Below are 25,316 nucleotides of genomic sequence, written 5' to 3' on the forward strand. Positions count from 1 at the left end.
TTACCGCGACAATGGGACAAGAAAGGGATAGGAGTGGGAAAGAATTGGCCGTGGCCTTAATTAAAGTACAGCCCCAGCATTTGCCTGGTGTAGATGAGAAACCACGGAAGAACATCTTGTTGCTTGTTGTTTAAAGGAGCCTAACATCGAAGGTCATCGGCCCGGAAAAACATCTTCAGGGCTCCCAACAGTGGGGTTCGAGCCTACTATCTCCCGAATGCAAGCTTACAGCTGCGTGCCCCTAACCGTATTGTCAACTCGCTGGGTTTCTTCAACCGATTCCATGCACGCTCAGTGCAGTTCATTGCTGGTGAATTAGCTCCCCAATTCAATGGCTTCTTTCATGAAATTCCTCACTGCTGCACTTCTTATGTGCGCGAGCATTGTCGTCGACGAAAATGAATTCAGCACCGTATATATCCTTCAAAGGGTTGTGCAAAAGGTCCAAGAAGTTCATCGATATACCGCTGGGTAATTAACGTCTCTCGAATTCGTATCGAAGATCCAATCCAAAACATTATACAACCACCTCCAAATTCATGCATGTCTTTTGTCATCGTCGTGTCTGGCATAAGTGATATCCGTGTAACATGTGCAAACATGACATTGCGAAATTCGTCCAACCCCCAGTTAGGATGTTGGATATAACATCTATCTGTGTCGGTGCGACTTAAAACAAATTGTAAAAAATAAACAAGCAAAAAAATGATTTTGGATGGCCCATCTCCTTCTTTCAACACGATGACGATTCTCTAGCCAAACACATCGAACCTGTCGAAAGGACTTTAACTGAGCACTATGCAGCCGACTGCGTACAGTTTGTTCAGATGCACAGACCCCACTTGTTCTCAGAGTGCCATATCGTAATTATTCAGCAGTCGAAGTTGGCCATCTCTGTGCTCATACACGGATATACCGATCTTGACTTGGCGTTGTCACCCTCGATCGACTTTCTTTCGGTCTGTCAGTCACATCGTTGGTCTCACCGTACCATTTCCACGTTCTTGACATCTGTAGGAAGCGTGGTACGGCTGCTTCCGTACATCCGTCGTGAATAATTTTTCACAATTCTGGCTCTGTTAAACTGGGAAGTACGCATTGCATATGAAACGTAATCGTTAGCTGTACTGAATACATTTCTACCATTCTTCGCCTGAAATGGGTCAATACAGACCGTAGGCAGTGGCATCTGCTGCATTACAAACAATACACGCCTTACCACAAAACGTGCCTTATCCCACAATATTCCAATTTTTTTTTCTTTTGCTAGGGGCTTTACGTCGCGCCGTCACAGATAGGTCTTATGGCGACGATGGGATAGGAAAGGCCTAGGAGTTGGAAGGAAGCGGCCGTAGCCTTAATTAAGGTACATTTGCCTGGTGTGAAAATGGGAAACCACGGAAAACCATTTTCAGGGCTGCCGATAGTGGGATTCGAACCTACTATCTTCCGGATGCAAGCTCACAGCCGCGCGCCTCTACGCGCACGGCCAACTCGCCCGGTCCAATTTTTCTGAGGTTTATATTATTCAACATACAACACAGAATACTGTATAAGAATAGTGTTGAAGTTCGAGAGAAATTATCATATAATATTGATTGAATCACCAAAGACCTACGTATCTCACACGGCTCACAAACTGGTAGACATCGGGAGAGTTTGCTACGCAGTCCAGGTCATTTAGTTTTATAAACCATAATGTTCCGCTTCACAGGCTAACTGGCAAATCGAAAGTGATACACAGACTGCCCATAAGATACAAACTCTGTAAGTCTGTAACCGGGTGTCTGAATACCATAGAGTATTGTTGCTAGTGTTATTAATAGTAATTAATTAAAAGTGCACTGCCACAGACGTTTTGCCATTAAGTTCTCAACCTGAGGGTTCTGGCTTCCAATCCCCATGAGTAGACCAGCCTTGGTACTCCACGGAAATCATATAGCATTTGGGTAGATTGTTGAGGAAAAAAAGAATCTTCTTCTTCCCATAATCATCATCATCATCATCATCTGATAAATCATATCTTTCAATTGGCACTGTAATTATATATCCCAAAATCTTGTCCTTTAAGGATGATGGGCGCTCTTTCGTGTTGATGCACAAAAGCTGGGCACTTCGCCACCATTGAAGTATGATTACCTCCATCCCGAACCTTAATGGGGCTTTTCATTGCACTCATTAAGAAACTGGCCGCACCAGTATTGGCGCCTTCTCTCCGAGGACCCATAATGCAGCCCTCGTGTAGGACAGACAATACTCACACTGTTCATTTCGGTGTTAATGGACCAACAAATTACACACGAGTCTTTTGACGGCTGCCGCCACCCTTGAAGCGACAAACAAACCTCTTCAAATCGCTCGCTTTAAGACGACTCACTGAATTACGCTTATGATATATTTGTGTCATTCTTGTCTGTGTAGGTGTCGTCTTCTACATGAGTATTCAACGCTGATATAATACTGACTGGAACGTTATTAAATATCAATGACTAACTAATTAGATTACATACATTTTTGTACTTTTCAAGGATGTAAAAACCAACTGATACATAATTCTATTACAAGTAATAAACTTCATCTTGGTCCGTGGTGGAACTATTATACAGAACAAATTCCAAATTGTAAGTTTGAGAAGTTCACCCTTCCATGAGTTTAAAAATCATACGTTTTTTCTTAGATTAATTAATAATTAATTTATTAATTTATTTTAAAATTATTCAGTACATGTTTCGTTCCTCATAGAAAACATCTTCAGCCGTGTTATGTTAATCTAAGAAAAATCGTAAGATTTAAAGATTTAAAGTGGTTGAAGTGTGGAACTTCACAAACTTTCCATTTTTCAGGTAAAGAGAACCTGAAATCCTGTCCTCGTCAAAGATCAGCACTAATTAACAGAATTAACACATAACATATGTTGTATGTCTTGTCTGTTGGGTATTCAGCCCGAAGGCTCGTTTGATCCTTTACAGCTCCGCCAACAGCTGTCATAAATATCCTAGGCGTCACTGAAGAGGCGTACTAGGGAAATGAGGAGTGAGGTAGTTTCCCGTTGCTTTCCTCATCGAGCCAGCCGTTGCTATTACATATCAGTCTGCCAAGCCCACTGAAATGCATGCATCAACCGACCCTATGAGCGATTATTTCACACCATTCATAACAGGGACTGGCTGCATAAGGAATGGTATTACAAGCATCACTCATACCTCAGTCACTTTCATATTGTCAAAGCCAAGGATGAGACTGAGACAGGTCAATGAAAGTAACAAATTTGATATAGCCCATACCAGAAGACATAGTGCACTGTAAACACTACATCTCGCCAGCAAAGGCTCTAACACAAGTTATATCAGTAAAAAACAGTTAATTAATCACTCATATTAACAACAACCTGTACTTGACAATGTGAAAGATATAAATGCCTAAAAAGTATTTGGGTTTTCTTCATTGTCACTATTTGACATCTCTTGATGTGAACGATGCGTTATACGTAAAATGCAACCTGAAAAATTAACCCAAGGCAAGGGGATCTTAAAGTTTCTTGATAAATAATACTAACAGTGTACAAATACGCAAATTTTTGTGACATTAAAAACTTGATGTGAAAGAAGGGGATTTTCTGGTGATGATTATGATGATGCTTGTTGTTTTAAGGGGCCTAACATCGAAGGTTATCGGCCCTAGGGGATTTTCTAGTCGGATGAAATGGACTGATTGTGTTCAAGATGGAAAGCAACTTCCTATGATGTTTTTTGCGTCCAACTCTGGAAAGGAGAACGAAATTTTGAAGCTAGATAGAAAACGAAGGTAATCTGCCTGTGACAATGAAGAATAAACCAAAGACTCTTTAGATATTTAGACCTTTCACCTTGTGAAGAACAAGCTAATTTTTAATGAAAAATGAAAATCCACAGCCTGTTTCCAGTCATTAGACCGTGTCGGGAATGGAATGAAGCCCCCATCTAGCGGCGAGGATTGGAAATGTGCCGGCTGCCGAAGCCTGTCGCACTCCTCTGAGGCAATGATGAATGACTGACAGATGAAATGAAATGTTAATGGAGAGTGTTGCTGGAATGAAAGATGGCAGGGAAAACCGGAGTACCCGGAAGAAAAACCTGTCCCGCCTCCGCTTTGTCGTGCACAAATCTCACATGGAGTGACCGGGATTTGAACCACGGCATCCAGCGGTGAGATGCCGACGCGCTGCCGCCTGAGCCACGGGGGCTTCCTAATTTTTAATATGAGTGAATACTTGTGTTTTACTTTTGTAATCTGTGTTTTGTGTTTAATTGTAAGTCAAGATCACGCCTGAAGATATTTTCTATGAAAAAGGCATCATGTACCGACTAATTTTAAAATTAAGTAGTGTTATGTTAATCTAAGAAAATTCGTAAGATTTTAAAGTGGTGGAAGTGTGGAACTTCTCTCAAACTTTCAGTTTTTCAGGTAAAGACAAGCTGAAATCCTGTCTATGTCAAAGATCTGCACTAATTAACAGAATTAAAATCACTGTTACATACACCGCAATAACAAACTGTTAGACCACACTACATTCTGAAAGACAATACAATGAAAACTGTATCGGACAACACCGGTTTCGTGGATGTATTTTCACCGCGGAGTGAAAATCTGTCAGACCACAAAATTTATTTTATTGCTTCACTTTGAGATCGTATCCTCCCTGAACACAAATATATATACAGGAAGGTCGAAAACAACGTGAACTGGGTATACGAGCATTAGAGGGTTGGTAATGCTGATAAATAATTTGAAAGAAATAAGTCGATATCTCGCACCGTTGTCATTATATCAGCTGCTCAAGTTAGCTAATTAGATCACTTCGCGGGCGAATTCAAATGGGCTTTGCGAGGTGGTGTTGCTAAATCTGTACGCGACTTAAGACCGACCTGATAGCACCAGTCGAAGAATGAAACTTCGCCATGGAAGGGGTTTGAATACAGACCTGACAGGATCGCGCCGTAGCAAGTGCGCTACAGTAACAATGGCTGAAACCAAGGATGTATTAGTGTTTGATGCTGATTTCTCGGCGTAGCTCTCAAGCTGTTCTTAAGTCACGTGCAGATTTGGCAACATCGCCGCGCAGAGCCAATTTGAATTCGCCCGCGAAGCGATCGGATTGGCTAACTTCAGCAGCTGACAAAATGACAACGGGGCGAGTTATGGAATTACTTCTTTCAAATGTTTTATCAGGATGACCAACTTTCTAACGCTCATATTCTCGGTTCACGTTGTTTCCAGCCATCCTGCATATATAATAGGCTATCACTCGCTGACGAGTATGATTGTTTTTCACAGATGTTACAGGTGAGTCTGTGAGTTCTTAGGTGTCTGCGCAGGCAAATCCACGAGCCACAAATTCTTCCAAAGTGGTGACAAACATTGCCAGCGTTGAGATCCACTTGTTTAGGGTTATTCATCCTGAGGAACGCCTGTTCTTTTCGAGCAATTCTCTTCTCAGTTTCAAATCTCCGGCGTTGTTCTTCGAAGTTTGTAGGATCTTCGTGGATAAGATGACGCCATACCAGGCGGTTAGCTGCTTCCCCCCTCCAGTTATTGGTGTTGATGTGGCATTTCTTCATATCTGACTTTAGTACAGCCCTGGATCGTCTTTGTTGTCCACCGTGTGTCGGCGGCCACCCTTCAGTTAAGCATACATAATTTGCTTTCGGAGGCGGAATACAGGCATACGAACGACATGACCTGTCCAACGAAGTCGATGTTTCATGGTCATAACCTCAATGCTGATGGTGCAGGCTTCTTCCAACATGCTGATGTTAGCTCGGTGATCTTGCCATTTAACCCTAAGGATCCCCCCCAGACAGCGCTGATGATATTTCTCCACGCACTTTATGTGCCTCCTGTTAAGTGGCCCAAGTTTCACACCTATAAAGAGGTGTTGGTATTATAATAGCCTGGTACATATGAAGTTTTGTCTGAGTACTGATGATACGGTTATTAAAGATCCTTTGTCATAGAATGCTGCACTAGCACAATTCAGACGATACTGAATTTAAGCAACTATATTAGCATTTACTGAGAGGTGACTACCAATGTAAGCAAATTTTTGGATATTCTACAAGATCTCGATTTAGACTGTGATGGTAGGAGCAGTAGCATTGGCTTTGGGTGCAGACTGATGAAATATCTGTGTCTTTTCGATGTTGAGACTTAGAACGGTGCTCTTTTATTCTTTTGTGAAAGCATTTAGAATTGTCTGTAGAATTTAGGATTATCTGTAGATCTTCTTCTGAGCATGCCAGAACAACATTGCCATATGCATACTGGAGTTCCATAACCCAGGCAGTAGAAATCTTGGTCTTGGCACGCAGTTTGCTAAGTTTGAGTAAACCTCCTCCAAACCTGTGCTCTATTTTTATGCCCTGCGGTAATCCATCTTTAACAAGGCGAAGTATGGTTTCAACAAACATTGAGGATAGTGTAGGAGAAATTACACATCCTTGCTTTACACCAGTAGTTATCTCAAATCGTTCTTCAGGTCCATTATTCGTAAGGATGGTACCATACGTGTTGTCATGGAGGAGTCGAAGGCTCTTAATGAATGTTGGAGAACAGCCAGTTAGTGCTAAGAATTTTCATACAGCATCTCTATTAACCGAGAAAAAGGCCTTGCCAAGATCTATGAATGCCATATATAGTTGGTAATTTTGTTCCCTGGACTTCTCCTGCATTTGTCTAGCACAGAAGACCATTTCAACAATACCACAGTTGCGTCTAAATCCAAATTGTATCTCTGGTAAAAACTCTTCTGCAAGTGGCCCTAGATGATTGGATAGAATTCTGGCAATAATTTTGCCAGTAACAGAGAGCAAGGATATTCCACTATAATTACCACATTGGGTCGTATCCCCTTTTCCAAATATGGTCGCTATTAGCATATCTCTGAGGTTCACAGGCATGGTTTCCGAGTTTCAGATTTTGACGATGCGTAGAGGCGCGCGGCTGTGAGCTTGCATCCGGGAGATAGTAGGTTCGAATCCCACTATAAGCAGCCCTGAAGATGGTTTTCCGTGGTTTCCCATTTTCACACCAGGCAAATGCTGGGGCTGTACCTTAATTAAGGCCACGGCCACTTCCTTCCAACTCCTAGGCCTTTCCTATCCCATCGTCGCCATAAGACCTATCTGTGTCGGTGCGACGTAAAGCCCCCAGCAAAAAAAAAATTGACGATGAGTTTATGTAAATGCTCAGTGAGGACCAGGCCACATTCTTTGAAGAATTCAGCAGGGATTCCATCTGGTCCAGCAGCTTTATTGTTTGATGGTATCTTGAACTTCTTGAAGAGAAGGGCTTTCGCCAATACGCTGTTGAATGGCTCGTTGAGGAATTTTAATACATATTTCCTACTACACATACGTTTGTCTGTTCAGAAGTTTATGGAAATCCTTCCAACGGGCGTTTATGGAGCAGATATATCTATATAAATAAAGTTGTAGGGTATCCGTTGTCTGTAATTTCGTTTGTTTTGCCAATTTTTCAGATATTCATCCGTTTTAGGTCAACTCAAGACCGTATCAGTGGTTTTTATTTTTAGTGCCTGTTTGTTTTTTCCACCATCAAGGCGAAACGGCTGGATAGATCCTGACCAAACTCATCCCGGAGAAGGTTTTGATATGCATAGGATTTTAAAATATCTGAATGGACTGGGGGGTTTATAGGAAAACCGGAACAGTTATCTTTCATTTTCTCTTATACTATTGATTTTCTCTAAAATCCGTGGAATATATGTGAAACGTCCGTTTACTATAAACAATTATAGTTATGTTCATAATTTCGCCTACACTTCAAATGACAAATAAAATTACTTTTTTCTGCGGGTCTCATGCTCTGCATTGAGTGACAACAAACCTACAGGTTACCATGGCAACGTCTCCGGCTGCTTGCCAGCAGGAAAGTAACGTATTACCTTTTTATCATCATTGCTCTAAACTCGTTGTTCCTTAAGTAGAAAGCAGGAGAGACATCAGTCGTCCATTCTGCGGGATATTGGCGGAATACTATTAGAGGTTACAATCGCCCTCTAATAGTACTAAGGGGCGCCGTTAATATTTGAACAGTGCCGCGGAGTGTAGTCCATTATTTCACACCGTAATGTGTTTCCATGGATGGGCGACGTGCGTAGTGTTGGTGCAGCATATCTCAATCCGTAAGAAAGTACTGTGCTTCGTCTATTATTTACTGGCAGTGTTTGTGACACTATAACTTGTATTGAGTGTATGTTAGTGTTGTTCAATGGATCTGAGATCGTTTAGTGAGGATTTTTGGCACAGTTATTATGTACCTTTTGTGCCCTAATTGTTAGCCGTTTTGTTTTTCCTACAATTCAGTCCATAGATAACACCACGTAGAGACACACTCGGTTATATGTTAGCCATCTTTTCCTGTAGTGTCAGCCATCTTGTTATATTTACCATCAATGCCATGGAAACCATGAAGAAGACAGGCAGTCTATACGTTCTCATCGGCGTTGCCTAGGACATGAAGTTTATACTTCTGGGTGCCATTGCAGTGGACGTAATGGACTTGCATTGCTTTCATCTGCATTCACCTGTGTCCTGTTATCCAGAAACTTCTTTCTGCACACTGCCACAATATTACTTGTGCAAACATCTACAGCGGTGAAGGTGGAGAAGATGATCATCAGTACGGCGGAACTGTCGGAAGAGCCAGCCCTTTCGAACTAAGGTATGACTGCGTCCACCGAATGACCACCGGTATAAGTGGTCCCCCTCTGCCAACTGCCAACTGCCTCCTCGGAGGGATGAGGGTGGATGAGCAGGTAGAGTTCCAGGACACCCTCTTGTCCTTGCTGCTCGCGTTGTGCGAAGTGTGTCGGCAGTCCAACGGGTGTGTACAGAATGGTTCACAGAAGGCCGAAGAACACGACGAGATGGGTCTGGTCGTGCCACCCACACCACCTCCCGAGAAGATCGACACCTCATCCGAATGGCATATCTGCGTCCTACTCGGTTCTGGCGCAAAAGTGGAACAGTGTAACACATCGTACACTATCAGGAGTGACAGTCCGTCGCCGTTTATTACGGTTTGGGTTCCCGGCGCGTCGTCCACTTCTCCGCCTACCTTCGACTAATGTGAATAAGCATGCTAGACTGCAATGGTGCAATGATGTATGGAACGACGTCGTCACTGGAGACAGAAATGGCAGCAGATAGTGTTTTAGTACGAATCCAGGTCTTGTTTGTTTGAAAATAAGGGCCGCATTTTGGTTCGCCGCAGACAGGGGGAGAAGCATCACAGTGGCTGTAGTAGTAGTAGTAGTAGTAGTAGTAGTAGTAGTAGTAGTAGTACACTTTTATTTTTCTCCCGATCTTACAGTTTACACAACCTAATCGATCTTAACGGAGAAAAATAACAATCCTCAATTGGGAAAAGAAAAACAAAAAACATGCAAAATTACAATTTCAGCAAGGACAAAAAACCAGGAAACCTAGATGTCATATGCAATACAATGTTAAGAGTACAATGATATCCCTCATTGGTTGGCATAGCAGCATGAAATAAGAACACAAGGGAAAGTTAGTCCACCGGCCTCTCTGCCAGATGAATTTAAAAAATTAAAATTAAAATGGCAATTAAAAATAAAATTAAAAGGGCAAAATACGGCAACCCCATGTTAAACCACCTCACTTCCTGGATACGTGATGGCATGTGTCACCCGCCTGAGCTAGCAACTATTGCATATGCTAGTAAGTCTCTCTGTGGTGGCACATGCCAGCACCTCTCCTCCCCCCTTCCCCGCTCCTAGTCAGCAGCTAGGAGGGTCGACCACTCCACTGTGCTGATTCAGTACATTGCTTGTGTCACTACCTGCCACTACACTACCTTCCTTCTCTTGGTACAACTGGGACTTCGCCTTTAAGGTTACTGAACACCTGTTTCTCGTTTTAGACAAAAACCTACACAAATTCACAGCACTTTTCCATTCCGCCACTATCCACCTCAAAAGCTTATCTTCATTGCACGGATGAGAAATCCACTCCAACTGATGTTCATTAAACATTCGTCTCTCTTCCAGCATTTCTTTACACTCTTTCAGCAAATGAAAGTCTTTCCTTTCTTCACCACATAATACGCACAACGTATTTACTTTTTAGTCCAACCTTTGTTAACATATACACCTAACAACCACCAGATTAACCCCCTTCTCACCACCCTAATTACATTTTCCACTCTCAGATTTAGCATCTGATTTACTCTCAGGAACATTTTTAGGGTAGCATTCTCCCGGCATTCGGCCACCAATTCTTGTTCAACAATATCTTTCGCCCTCTTAATCACGTGTTTCCAATGCGTGCCCTTTCTCCCGCCCCATTTAACGTTATAAAACTCGCCCAACCCCCGTCTATCTAAGGTGTTCTTCACCTTGTCCACCCAGTGGTCACCATAATTATCCTCTATTTGACTTTGGTAGGCCGACTGTAGGATCCGGTCCCCTACCTCTTCTCTTAATCTACACCAGTAACCAAGAATTATTTTTAAAATATCGATCTTAATATATTCCTTACACAGCATCTTCACACCTGCACTCGCTCTGCACAAGGGTAGGCCTGTAACAATCTTGCAGAACCTACTCTCTACCTGCTCTAATATCATACACTCTTTTTCTACTCCCCAAACCTCCGAAGCATATAGCATTTTACCCTTAACTACCGTGTTGAATACCATACTTTGTATAGCATAGCTTGCTCCCCTAAATTTATTTTCCAATATCCTATTTACTGATAGTGCTGCTTGGGCTTTCCATTTAATACGCCTAATCTGCATCATCCAACTAACATTTCTACTCAGCATCACCCCCAGGTACTCCATCTTTTCCACCACCTCAATCTCTTCCCCGTTTATTGCCCACTTTACTCCCGGTTTCTTTTTATTCCCTTTCCTGCATACCATCACCTTAGACTTCTTACTGTTGATCTTCAAAGACAATTTCTCCGAAAAACTCCCTACTTTATTCAAACATTTTTGCAAACCCCCAGCAGTTAACGACAGTTACAGCACATCATCGGCAAAGATTAATCCTGGAATTTCTTGTTTGCCTAGTACTGGGTAAGCCCATTTTCTCTCTACATGGCCATCTAGTAGGTCGTTTATAAACAATAGGAAAAGAATTGGGGACAATTTAAATCCCTGTTTCTATCCAACTTTCGACTCAATCACTCCCCTCACCACCCCTTCTTCCACCCTGATGCTACAATAGACTTTCTCATATATACTTCTGATCGCTCTTCTCATCTTCTCTCCCACCCCAACCCTCCCCAATCTTTCAAACAGGGCCTCCCTGCTCACTGTATCAAACGCCTTCTGGAAGTCAATTGTGGCAATAAATACTTTGGCTCCTTACTTTCTTACTTTCTTACATATTTATCAATTATGGTTCTCACGATCATTAAATTATCAGCCGTCATCCTCCCCTTCCTAAATCCATTTTGAAAACACCATATAATTGAGTAATCCTCTGTCCACTTCCTCAATCTATTTGCTAGAATACCTTGCTCAGGGAGTCCAGCAGGGTTATACCTCTATAATTACTGGGATTAGTCCTGTCCCCTTTATTTTTATAAATAGGGCATATAATCCCCTTCTGCCATTCTTTAGGGAATTTCGCCCCCTCAAATAACTTGTTGAAGAATGTTACCAGACACTCTATAATCTGCTTATTTTTTGCTACTTCCTTCCAATACACATTAATTATCCACTTTCTCCACCCGCAGTCCTGGTGTTCAAATTTTTTATCACTACCCTCACCTCCTCACCTTGTATTCTCTTTTCCAGCTCTTGTCAGCCCCTCTCTAGTCCGCTATCTACTTTATCACCTCCGTCGACCTTAACTCACCCTTCCTGTTCTCCTAATAATACCTGGAAGTGCTCTACCCATGTTCCATACCCGATTTTCGGTTTCGTCACTCTACTCGTCCCCCTCTTTATTTTTTAACCCTCGCCCACACATTATCTCTTTCCCTGTTCTTGCACTCCCTATTTAAAGCTTCCGTTTGAGCCTCCTGCCAAACCTTTTTCTTCTCTCCTATCATATTCTTGAATTATTTCCTCATCGTGCAAAATTTTTCCCTTAACCCCCTCTCACAATGCTTCCTGAACTCAGCCAACGCTCTCAGCACTGCCTTCCTTTTTTCCTTACATTCCTTATCGAACCAACCCTCTCCCACTTCGCTGATCTTATTCCTGTATGATTTCTCCTCAGCTATTTTCCTCCCCAGATACTCCAAAACCTCTACATCTCTGCCAATATTATTACCTTTCACTGCTGCCTCAATCCCCACCCCCAGATATTTGCATAACTTCGGTCTCCCCTCCTCTGACCAGATATACTTAGGAACTCTGCGACCTCCCACACTCCATTCTCTTCCTGAACTCTTCTCTTCTGCACCCCATACCTATTTACGATTATATATACCGGGGAGTGGTGGGATTCCAGCCAATCCACCACTCCCATCCTGTTAATTCTGTCCAACATATCATCCGAACTCATAATCAGATCAATAACACTACCTCCTTCGTATGTAGTATAAGTCATTTTTCCTTCCTTATCACCCTGCCACCACCCATTTAGAATATACAATTCACACGCCCCGCATACTTCTAACAACTTCTGACCGTAAACATTTCTCACTTTAACTTCACTTTTCCCATCTCCCATCTTTACTCTCCTTACTTCTTTACCATACTCTGGACAAGAGCTTCCTGTTCTTGCATTTGAGTCCCCTAACAAAATCAGTCCATCCTCTTCGTACTTTCCACTAATAATATTAATTTCCTCTATCAGGCCATCGAAGAAGTAATCATTCTCATATATTGATACCCTTGGAGGGTTGTATATAAAATCCAAACACAGATTCTTTCTTTCCAACCCCCTACCCCCATTTTAAACCTAACCCATAATACCTCTTCAAGCTCATTTTCTATACCTATGACTTGATCACTTAGTTCTTCTTTAACTAATAATGAAATTCCGCCCGAAGTTCTCCCCTTCTTTCCCCGCTTTTTCTTCGTTTTATTCCTTATCGCGAACCCCTTCCAGGTTAAATTTGTCCCTTCTTTTAGCCATGTCTCTAGGAGGGCCACTATATCAAAACTCTCCACCATCTTGCAAACCTCTTTATTCCCCAACTTATTTCCCACCCCTTCAATATTTATCACGCCTGTCTTCCAACCTACCTACCTACTACCTTCCCCTACTCCCTCCTTATCTCCCTTATTTTTATTTATCTCAGGAGCGTTATTTAATTTACTTCTAGTTCTACGAAGACCTTCTGTGTCCTCTCTGTTCTCTCCCTTCTTAACTGCCCTTACAGACTCTTTGTCCCCCCTATTCTCCTGCCCTTTATTCCTCTTCCCGCATAGATCTTTCAGACTTACATTTCTAGTCCTGGTCGTTACCTCTCTCCGGGTACTTGCCGCCTCTTCCACTCCATCAATTCTCAGTGGTGCATGACTGTTGACGTTATGCTCCACTCCCTGATCGTCCTCTTCTTCTTCTCGTCCATCTTCACTCTTGCCTCCTCTTCTTTCTTCACGCTGATTCTCGCTCCCCCTCTCGCCAACCGCCGTTTCTCCCTGATCCACCGCCGAGCTCTCCTCTTCTCTTGTCACTCCTATCACTCTCTTTTCTGTAATCGTCTGTAAATAATTTTGGTCCATATGTTGCAGCCTTTCTATTGACCATACTCTTGTTCAGCGGCCGTTTCCCACCACCAACTTGTCTCCCCTAATGAACGCTCTCAATCCTCGTTTCCTCGCACGCCACATGTGTCTTCTTAGCACTTTCAACCCTCTGCTCGCTTCACTACATATCTCCTGTCTCAACCATACCTTCTCTTCCTTTAAATTCCCCGGGTTCTTTAGGATAATGTCCACCATCAGAATAGACATCAGCGTGAGCTTAATTGGTCTCCCACCTCCACCTTTCACTCTTCCCACTCTCTGTGCCTCATCAATTCACTAAAATTTACCTTCATTCTGTCCCGTATCAAGTTCACTATATTATAAACTAAAGCCACCTTATCTTCTTTCGCTGTTTCTTCCACTCCGTATATAAAAATGTTTTTCCTCATTCGTACCTGGATCCCATCAGCCATTTCTCTCTTCAGTTTGGCCACCTCCCTCTCCAGCACCTGGACTTTCAATCGCATTTTCTCCATATCCGCCTCATTTCTCCCCACCTTCTTCTTCAGCTCGTCCACCTCACTTTTAACGCAGTGACGCAATTCCTTTAGCTCCTTGGAATGGTTATGTATCATCTCCTTCAGTTGGTCTATCTGATACGCCTCCTTCACCACTTCTTTTAGCGCCTGTATCTCTTCCCACCTTAGGGCACCAATTGGGCCTGGCCCTGGGTTTAATTCCACTCCACCTATTATGAGCAGCGCTGATAGCACCACCGCCACCAGCAGCCCCGCCAACACCCTACTTCCTCACCCTTCATCCTCTTGCACAAGTCCGTTTTCTTCTTCCTGCTGCATAGCCAACTCCCAATTCTCACTCCATAGAGCTCTAGCGCTCTATCCCCATACTTCAGCACACACTCAGCACATCCGTCCTCGCTGCTTACTCGATTGAGACTGCACTGGCTGTATTTACACAAGACATACAGCGCCACCTCAAAGCCTTATGGTGTAGGGTGCTATTGGGTACAATCAAAAACCACAGTTGATGCGTGTCCAGGGCACTGTGACCAATTTGACCTACGTGAATGACATCCTGCGACCCGTAGCCATACCCTTTCTGCACGACACCCAAGACGCCATATTTTAGCAGGACGATGTGCGACCATATGTTGCTGCACGAACACGTGGCTTCTTGTTGTCACAGAATGTCAGACTGTTACCCTGGCCCGCCCGATCACCAGACTTGTCGCCAATCCAAAATGTGTGGAATATGGAGAAATGACGGGTGGGGCGCTGTGACCCAAAGCCAATCACTAATGATGAACTGTGGAACCAGGTGCATCCAGCATGGATGGCTATACCCCACGACGCCTTTCGCGCCTTATACGCGTCGATGCCATCACGCATGGAACAAGTTATCAGTGCCTACTAGGCACCAGGAGACATGCTGATCCTCGGTGACTGAAATGCTAATCGTCTCTGCAGAACATACTAATGAACATGTTCTGTGAATATGAACTTCCTATCTCTAGTCTTTCAAGGTGTTCCATTTTTTATGAGCATAAGTGTAATAAAATATAAAAGTCCAATAATACTGCCTCAAGGAATTCCCCTCTTAATAATTAATATACTAGAAACTCCCGAACTCGATTGTGGATAGCAGTAGGAAACGTGGCCTGCGATTATCATCAATACTTCCCAACGCGCACTGAACATCTGAAGCAACGTATGTGGTCGTCCCCGTGGTGTTTCTTGGATAACGCTTAGAGACACGCAATTTAATATAATCGTTCTCGCTGCGTGTATAGTTATTTAAGTAGAAATCCGTATACAATGTACATTGGCGGAAAAAATCCAAACACTTCGAAATAAGGAATGTAGAAAACGAAAATTTTGGCAATATATTTGTAGAGGTAACATATTTAATTGATTGAAGGTACAATACTACAGGTTAATATCAGCGCGAGAAAAGCAATCGCTAATGTGCCATGTTTGGACCATTAATAATAATCGGTGTAATCGCCTAACTGTTGAATGTAGGCTTGCAAACGTGCATGCATTGTGTCATACAGGTGCCGGATGTCAGCTTGTGGGATATATTTCCGTGCCTGTTGCATTTGGACGGTCAATACAGGGGTGGTTAGTGCCGGTTGTTGATGAAGCTGGAGTTGTCGTCCAATGATGTCTTATTCGTGCTCGATTGGGGGCAGACCGGGGACTCGAGCAGGCCAAGGCAACATGTCGACACTCTGTAGAGCATGTTGGGTTACAACAGCGGCATGAGGTAATGATTTATCCTGTTGGAAAACACTCCCGGGAATGTTGTTCATGAATGGCAACACAACAGGACGAATCACCAGGCGGACGTACACATCTGCAGTCAGGGTGCGTGGCATAACCACCATAGTGCTCCTGCTGTCATAGGAAATTGCTCCCAAGGCCAGAACGCCCGGTGTAAGTCCAGTGTGTCGACGCCGCAGACAGGTGAAGTGCAAGCGCTTACCTGGCCTCTTTCTAACCGACACACGGACAGCACTGACACCAGGGCAGAACCGGCTTTCATCGGAAAACACAACGGAGTTCCATCCCATCTTTCAGTGAGCTCTCGCTTGACACGGAATGACTGTGAATGGTCAAGAATACCTTTACGAATGCAGACAGCGGTAGTTTGGGGTAAGTGGAATACATGCCGCAGGGCATCTGTCTCGAGCTGTCCTTGAAGTAACGATTTCGAACAGTTCGAGTGTCACTGTGGTGCCAACTGTCGCCTGAATTGCTGCTGCAGACACAGTCCGCTGCGCCACAGCCATACGTCGAATACAACCGTCCTCCCGCTCAATGGTGCCGCGGGGACGTCCGGAGCCCGGTCTTCTTGCGAGCGTACCTTCCCGTGATCACTGCTGCCAGCACGCGTGCACAGTGGAGACATTCCTACCAAGTCGCTCTGCAATAACGCGGTAGGAAAATCCATCTTCACGTGGCCCTATTATACAGCCTCATTGAACTGCAGTGAGGTAATGATACTGACCTCTTCGTCGTGGTAAATGCATTCTTGACCCACTCTGTCACGCCGTCCAATCTCACGCGTGAACAACGCTCTCGCACAGTACAGCCTGTATTTAAAGCAAACCTCATGTGCAACGTCATGGGGCCGCTACTAGGGCCACGCCAATGTGATTTGCGGGAAATCTGAATAAACGCCATCTTTCAGATGTATAAATACGCCTACCAACTTTCGTTAATCTAGCCCAACCCCTTCTTAGTGCTCGGATATATTTTTCCCTTCAGTGTAGAATACCGTAGCAAAAGTCCGGCTCAATGGTTAAATGGTTCGCGTGTTGGCCTTTGGCCACAGGGGTCCCGGGTTCGATTCCCGGCAGGGTCGGAAATTTTAACCTTAATTGGTTAATTTCGTTGGCACGGGGGCTGGTTGTATGTGTCGTCTTCATCATCATTTCATTCTCATCATGACGCGCAGGTCGTCTACGGGAGTCAAATCAAAAGACTTGCATCTGGCGAGCCGAACTTGTCCTCGAACACTCCCGGCACTAAAAGCCATACGCCATTTCATTTCATTTACCGTAGCGAAACACGGTACATTAGCTAGTGTATTATAAAAATAACAATAATATGCTATTTGATATTCACTTATTTTTATAGCGTTCATATGCGCTGTGCTTTGTTATTGTCAATTACTGGTGAGAAGACTGTATAAAAGTTGCTATGCATGAGGTTGGATGGTTGCAAATCACTCGGATAAAAAAACAATCACATGTATTAAGTATAATGTAAATAGCGTACTATGTAAACATAGAACTTTTTTTTTTTTTTTACATTTAGCTTTACGTCGCTCCGGCACGGATAGGTCTTATGGTGACGATTTGGTACCAAAGGGTTAGAAGTGGAAAGGAATCGTCCGCGGCCTTAATTAATGCACAGCACCAGCATTTGCCTGGTGTGAAAATGGGAAACCACGGAAAACCATCTTCAAGGCTGCCGACAGTGGAGTTGGAACCCACTATTTCCGGATGCAAGCGCACACATTGAACATTAGTTACAACACTGAATATACACTTTATGTAAAACATGTTTTAATCTACATGGATTTTGAGGTGGATTTGTGTCCATCCACGTGTCTCGAACAACCATGTCGCTCAAACCTAATGGGAAGTATCTCATTCCCAGGTATGTTGCCATGCTGTTAGCAGCAAGTGCTGCCTGGCTAATGCTGCACTCTGGTGTGGACAAGTGCACTTAATACCTGGGCATTATAACACTTGAACACACTGTACAGTGATAAACTGAACTAACAGAGCTCCATCTGTGATGGTTAGCTGGTGTAGTTGTAGGGCCCCAACCACGCCCCCAACAAAGCGTGACGACCAGCCACACGAAATGAAATGAAATGAAATGTCGTTTGGCTTTTAGTGCCGCCATATCCCAGGACGGGTTCGGCTCGCCAGGTGCAGGTCTTTCTATTTGACTTCCGTAGGCGACCTGCGCGTAGTGATGAGGATGACATGATGATGAAGACAACACATACACCCAGCCCCCGTGCCATTGGAATTAACCAATTAAGGTTAAAATCCCCGACCTGGCCGGAAATCGAACCCGGAACCCTCTGAACAGAAGGCCAGTTCGCTGACCGTTCAGCCAACGAGTCGGACAACCACACGAAGAGATTCACCAGCAAGTCGCGACGTACGTCGGCCCACAGTTCGGTACGAGACAACGAATATCCACCAACGGAGGAACAGGGAAGATGGTACCAATTTTGGTTGGGGGGGGGGGGTAGTTGGGCGGCGAGAGTAGTTCCTTAGCTCGTGCCAGAACTCGCTGTCGACGTGCGTCCCACAAGCTGACTATAGTATCTATGAGATACTGTAATAGTGCTTCTGGATCTTGAAGGGTCGGCTTAACGGTGAATCTCATTGTCGCCTCCGCATAAAATTTCTCTCGCCGCAAGAAGCGTTATTGGGCTATGATGTTATATCTGTTGAATGCGGACCGTACAGGGAATGAGTCTCCACCGGATCATAACGGGTGAATGTTTGCATTTCCTAAACACCTTACGGGCAATTTGGTGCCGCCACTTGATCAGGGAGTAGAAGCCGGGCATCATGTTCCACACATACCAGTTTCTAAGCTAGAAGCTAGGAAATTTCCTGGTGCCAACGTTGAGCAAGTCTTAGCGAAATGAGTTGACGATGCCTTCCTTCCGTTGTTTTTCTTCTGATATTTACAATGTTGTTGTTACAATAGTTGAAATGTTTATCAATCTAATTCTTGTAACTTAAAAGATTTTCTCTCTCTTCCGGTCACATAAATTCAAAATGTAGTATTCAACACTATAACATACCTGTAAAAAATACACGCATTCAAACAAAGAACGACGTGTTTCGTTCTATAAGAACATTCTCATATTCTATCAAATCACTTTAAATCATGTGTAAAATATTGCTTACGTTGCGTAAACTAGTCAGTGGGAATGGGTTGTTGATGCTATGAACAAATAATGATTGCATTAGTCCTCTAATGTCACTTTAGCAACTCTGTCTGGGCTGTGTATGGACAACAGGAGCAGAGAAAAGTAAAGACAAATGTCCACAATTTACTAAAGTGTAAGTAGAGGACATCTACTTTGATTATTTGTTCATATCATCACCAATTCATAAGCATTCGACTAGTTTACACAACGTTAACAGTATTGTGGATACATCTGTCTGTCTGTCTGTCTGTCTGTTAGGTCATCAGCCCGGAGGCTGGTTGGATCCTCAAATAGCACCACCAACGGTTATGAGGTTATAAGGAAACCCCAAAAACCAATGGCAGCACCAAAATGAGGCGTACTAGGCAATATGAAGAGTGAAGTAGTTTGCCATTGCTTTCCTCACAGGGTCGAAAAGTACTATTGCAGCACGACTGACCCTATGAGCAGCACCTTTCATAACACTCAGATGCACTACTCGTGCTCTGAATGGCATTACTCAGCACTACCCATACCCCAGCAACTTCCATATTGTCACAGCCATGGATGTTGACTGGGACTTCGGTGGAAGCTACACTTTACTCTGGCCTGTGCCAAGAGATGGATGTGTGCATACATACGCATGATTAAAGTGATTTGATAGAGCCTGGGGATGTCCTTGCAGAAAGAAACATGGCATTCTTTGTTTAATTGTGTATATTTTTTACAGGTGTGTTATAGTGTTACAATGTTTTGAACTAGTTTGTTCGATAGACTAAAAAGCGTTTATGTTACATTAACTAAGTTGATAGTAGAAAGTATGAATTTCTCATTAACAATCTAGTTCTTCTTCTCCTGCTTCCTGACTTTTTCCAATTATTTGGATCGTCATTTGGTATTATTCTGACCTAGTTTTATGGCCGGATGCCCTTCCTGACACCAACCCTATGTGGAGGAATATATTCACTAATGTGGTTGATGATAGCTTTGTGTGCTGTTAGTAGATAAAGTGAAGTGTATTAAAACGAATTAAAAACATCCAGCCACCAATCCAGAGGATAATTAACAATACACAGTTAAAATCCTCAGTCAGACCAGGAATCGAACTCGTGGCTCACTGAACGGAAAGTCACGATACTGACCATTCAGTCAAGGAACCGGACAAACGTCCATCAGCCTATCAGATGAATATTTACGCCTTCTTAGTTATACCGCATGTCATCATCTCAACTTTAGAACAATATTTGGTTTAATTAACCCTATTGTTAAACAGTTTCCTAGGATACAGAATAAATATACGACATAGAAGCGAAGTAAAGTATTTTTAAACTTCGTCAAATATTAATCGAGTTTCAAAGGGCAATTTTGCTACTGTATATTGGTGTTAACATCAAGGACATTATCCAAAATATGGGATGAATAAATGGGCGGTCACAATATACAGAACCATGAGGAACTTCCGAATTGCAATAAACCGAGGGAAATAAACTCACTCCAAATGATGAAACGCAGTATCGCGGATTATGAAAGCACGGATACAATGCTGGACTCTGCGCTTAAGTCTTGGATACCACTTCTTTTTGGGAAAAAGTTCATGACTGAAACGTTGGTCACTGAAGCAAACTGTTTAAACTCAGTGTTCACCTCATAGGTGCCTGCATGACAATCACGAGAGATGGTGTGATTACGTTGGTTTTCTTTGCTAGTTGCTTTACGTCGCACCGTACACATATAGGTCTTATGGCGACGACGGGACAGGAAAGGCCTAGGAATGGGAAGGAAGTGGCCGTGGCCTTAATTAAGGTACAGCCCCAGAATTTACCTGGTGTGAAAATGGGAAACCACGGAACAACCATCTTCAGGGCTGCCGACAGTCGGGTTCGAACCCACTATCTCCCGGATGGGAGCGTCCCCTGTGGGTGGGGGCGGTAGAATAACACCGACGGTATCTCCTGCCCGTTGTTAGAGGCGACTAAAAGGGGATCCAGGGGCTCTGAACATTGGAGCGTGGGTTAGCGACCACGGGGCCCTTAGCTGAGTCCTGGCATTACTTCCACTTACTTGAATCAGGCTCCTCACTTTCATCTATCCTATCCGACCTTTCTTGGTCAACTCTTGTTCCTTTCCGACCCCGACGGTATTACGTATGGAGGCCTAGGAAGTCTTTAATTGTCATGCCCTTGTGGCCTTTTCGGCTGATATCTTCATTTTTCGAAGTGTCGGATCCCTTCCTTTTTTTAACCTCTGATTAGTGTTATATAGAGGATGGTTGCCTAGTTGTACTTCCTCTTAAAACAACAATCACCACCAGCACCACCGGATGCGAGCTCACAGCTGCGCGCTCCTAACCGCACGGCCAACTCGCTCGGTGGTGATTACGTTTTTAATGGGAAGTGTAACTAAATAATCATACCGTCTTAATCCCAATCAGGACAGAAAATTTAGGAAGTCCAATCTTCAGAAGAATGAACCTATTGACGAAAGAAGGGGAAAGGCATCAATGTTCACTCTACGTCACGTCAGGGTAGAAAGAAAACAGGAGTTAATCACAGGAGTCGCAGGAGACTAGTGAGGAAATCGGGAGTTGTTGGACTAGAAAAAAAACGACTGGGCGCATAAATTTGTAGAAAATATATCTCAGATAATTATAGAGTAGATGAAGCGTTATCTCATTTTGTAATTCTTAAGAGGAGGTTTCTGAAAGGCAGTATTATTGGGCTTTATGTTTTATTATAAGGTATAATTATATCCCGGTTACCGGTACCCGGTTACATTGACATCTGGGTCCGATCTGGGCGATCCCTCTTAAAATGCATTGTTATAATTTGAAACATCTAAATACTGTGTATTTGCATGAATTATTGACCAGTAGGGAGCCACCGTGGTTCAGGTAGCGGCGCGCCGGACTCTCACCGCTGGGTTCAAAGGTTCAAATCCCGGTCATTCCATGTGAGATTTGTGCTGGACAAAACGGAGGCGGGACAGGTTTTCCTCCGGGTACTCTGGTTTTCCCTGTCGTCCTTCATTCCAGCAACACAATATCATTTCATTTCGTCTCTCAGTCATTGACCATTGCCCCAGAGAAGTGCGACAGGCTTCGGCATCCGGCACAATTCCTATCCTCGTCGCTATATGGAGGCTTCATTCATTGCATCCCTGACCCGGTCGAGTAATACGTGGTTGCCAGCCATTAAATATTTACGTAGGTAGTTCCCTTCCCTGTCCCTTCACTATTGTTATTTAATTTCCGTGTTTTCCAAATTCGCACGTTCTTCATCACCAGATGTTTCATTCCAGGCTTGTGTCAATGTCATACTTTCCTATGTGTGTACAGCTGGTATGTAATGTGACTCTCTTTCAGACTGATTCTGATGGTTCCGCCAGCTTGCGCTTCAAATGCTAACGCTGTACCACGTACGGGGAACCATCTGGTGACGAGTAAACGTACCACTTCTACTTCTATTATTAACGTCAGTAGTATAATTGGACAGTTCGGGCGCCGCCACCGCCACCGGGCTCCCAGAGGCCACCTCCACCACCACCACAGCCAGAGACCTCCCAGATGCCTCCTCCACCACCACCACAGTCAGAGGCCTCCCAGAGGCCTCCTCCACCACCCGCGGGAAATTTGAATTTGTAAACAAAGCCACGTGCTTTTTGACAGCTGTCATCGACAACAACGCATCGCTAACCTCAGTACTGCAATCTTGACGGGCCTAAACCTCAGTAGTGCCAACTTAACCTAACTAGCGGGAGGTAAACAAATCCACGTGTTTTTTGACAGCCACGTGCTTTTTGACAGACAACAACGCATCGCTAACCTCAGTACTGCCATCTTGACGGGCCTAAACCTCAGTAGTACCAACTTAACCTAACTAGCGCGTGGTAAACAAAGCCACGTGCTTTTTTGATAGCTGTCATCCGCCATCTTTAAACCACAGAGCACTGTACTGCCCTCTTTATCGTAGTAGATGTAAAATTCGTCACCTGTCATCGGCAGTGCTGCCATCTTGGCGGGCCTAAACCTTAGTACTACCAACTTAACCTCACTAACGTGAGATAAACAAATCCACGTGCTTTTTTGACAGCTGTCATCCGCCATCTTTAATCTATAGAGCACAGTGCTGCCCTCTTTAGCTACTTACCTTTGAAATGTGGTGGCGGATAACTTGAAAAATGCTTTTTGACAGCAGCCATCTTTAATCTAGAGAGCACCGTGCTGCCCTCTTTAGCTAGATACCTTTGAAATGTGGTGGCAGGCAATTCCACATGACAGCAGCCATCATTAATCAAGAGAGCACCGTGCTGCCCTCTATGTGGTGGCGGCAAATTCTACATGCTCTTGTTTGGAAACAAACTCACGCGCTTTTTTGACAGGCGTCATCCGCCATCTTTAATCAACAGAGCACAGTGCTGCACTCTTTAGCTAGATACCTTTGATATGTGGTGGCGGCAATTTGAAAAATTCTATGTGCTCTTGTTTGGAAACAAAGCCACGTGCTTTTTTGACAGCTGTCATCCGCCATCTTTAATCAATAGAGCACTGTGCTGCTATCATGCGGACAATTTCATCAGCTGTCATCCGCCATCTTTAATCCACAGAACACCGTGCTGCCCTCTTTATGACATGTAGTAGCGGGCAATTTGAAAAGTTCTGTTAGCTGTCATCCGCCATCTTTAATCAAGAGTGCACCGTGCTGCCATCTTTAGCTAGATACCTTTGAAATGTGGTGGCGGCAAATTGAGAAATTCCACGTGCTCCTGTTTAGTAAACAAACTCACGCGCATTTTTGTCAGCTGTCATCCGCCATCTTACATCGCAAACCTCAGTGCTACACTCTTTAGGTACATACCTTTGAAATATGGTGGCGGATAATTTAAAAAAGAAAAATTCTACAGCAGCCATCTCTCGACGCTAATTGCACAAGATGGTGGCTATACATGACTCCTTAAAGGTGCTTATGCAAGATGGCCGCTATACATAGGTTCTTATGAGACGCCCTTGGGATGCTTGCGCAAGATGGCGGTTGCTCTTATGAGGTGGCTTAAGGGTCCTTGCACAAGATGGCTAGAGACGCCCTAAGGATGCTTGCGCAAGATGGCGGACACAAGATGGCGGCTATACACGTCTCCTTATGAGACGCCTTAAGGGTGCTTGCGCAAGATGGCTGCTGCTCTTATGAAGAAAGCTAGCTTAGAGGCTAACGCGTCGTGCTAGTTCGATTCATTAAATTTGGGGCTTAAATGCAAAATGTTAAATATCTCGAAAGCGGTGCATCGTAGAGCAAAACGGACAAAAAAATTTCTGCCCAGTACCTCGGTTCGCAGTACGAGGAACAAGAAAAACATAGTCTAATGATGAGATCAACGATTCGGTTCCTACTTAGGCCCTTTGGCATTCGCTCTGTTTTAGCTTGCATTGAAGCAAGTCTTCGTAACATGATCAGGTTTAGCTATGGTAGAGAGTATAACGTGCCGTGCAGGTTCGATTCATTAAATTTGGGGGTTAAATGCAAAATGTTAAATATCTCGGAAACGGTGCATCGTAGAGCAAAACCTGATACCTAGGTTTGCAGTATCAGGAACAAGAAAAAAACATAGTCTAATGATGAGATCGACGGTTCGATCCCTACTTAGGCCCTTTGGCATTTGCAGCTATCTAATTCTACAAGATGGCGGCTATACATAGCTTCTTATGTGACAGCTTAAGAGCGCTTGCACAAGATGGCTGCTGCTCTTATGAGACGCCCTAGGGGTGCTTGCGCAAGGTAGCATCGACAAGACGGTGACTATACACAGCTCCTTATGATACGGTCTAGAGGTGCTCACACAAGATGGTGGCTGCTCTGATGAAGAAAGCTAGGTTTGCATCGTGCAGGTATCTTTACAGCACTAAACCTCATACCTTTGAAATGTGGTGGCGGGTAATTTGAAAAATTCTACGTGCTTTTTCTTAACAGCAGCTATCCATAAACAATAGCGGCTATACATAAGCTATTAAGGCCTCCTCTTATGTCAAGACATAGCTCTATCGAACAAGTTTAAACCTGCATCGGGATAGCTAGAGTAAGCACGTGCTGCAGTGATGACGTCATTATGCATGTTTAGACTTGCAAATCACTAAAGAAACATAACAAGACTAGAATCGAACACTGCACTCTATGCCGTTA

This window comes from Anabrus simplex, chromosome 4 (assembly GCF_040414725.1).
Source record: "Anabrus simplex isolate iqAnaSimp1 chromosome 4, ASM4041472v1, whole genome shotgun sequence".
In the NCBI taxonomy this organism is placed as follows: Eukaryota; Metazoa; Arthropoda; class Insecta; order Orthoptera; family Tettigoniidae; genus Anabrus; species Anabrus simplex.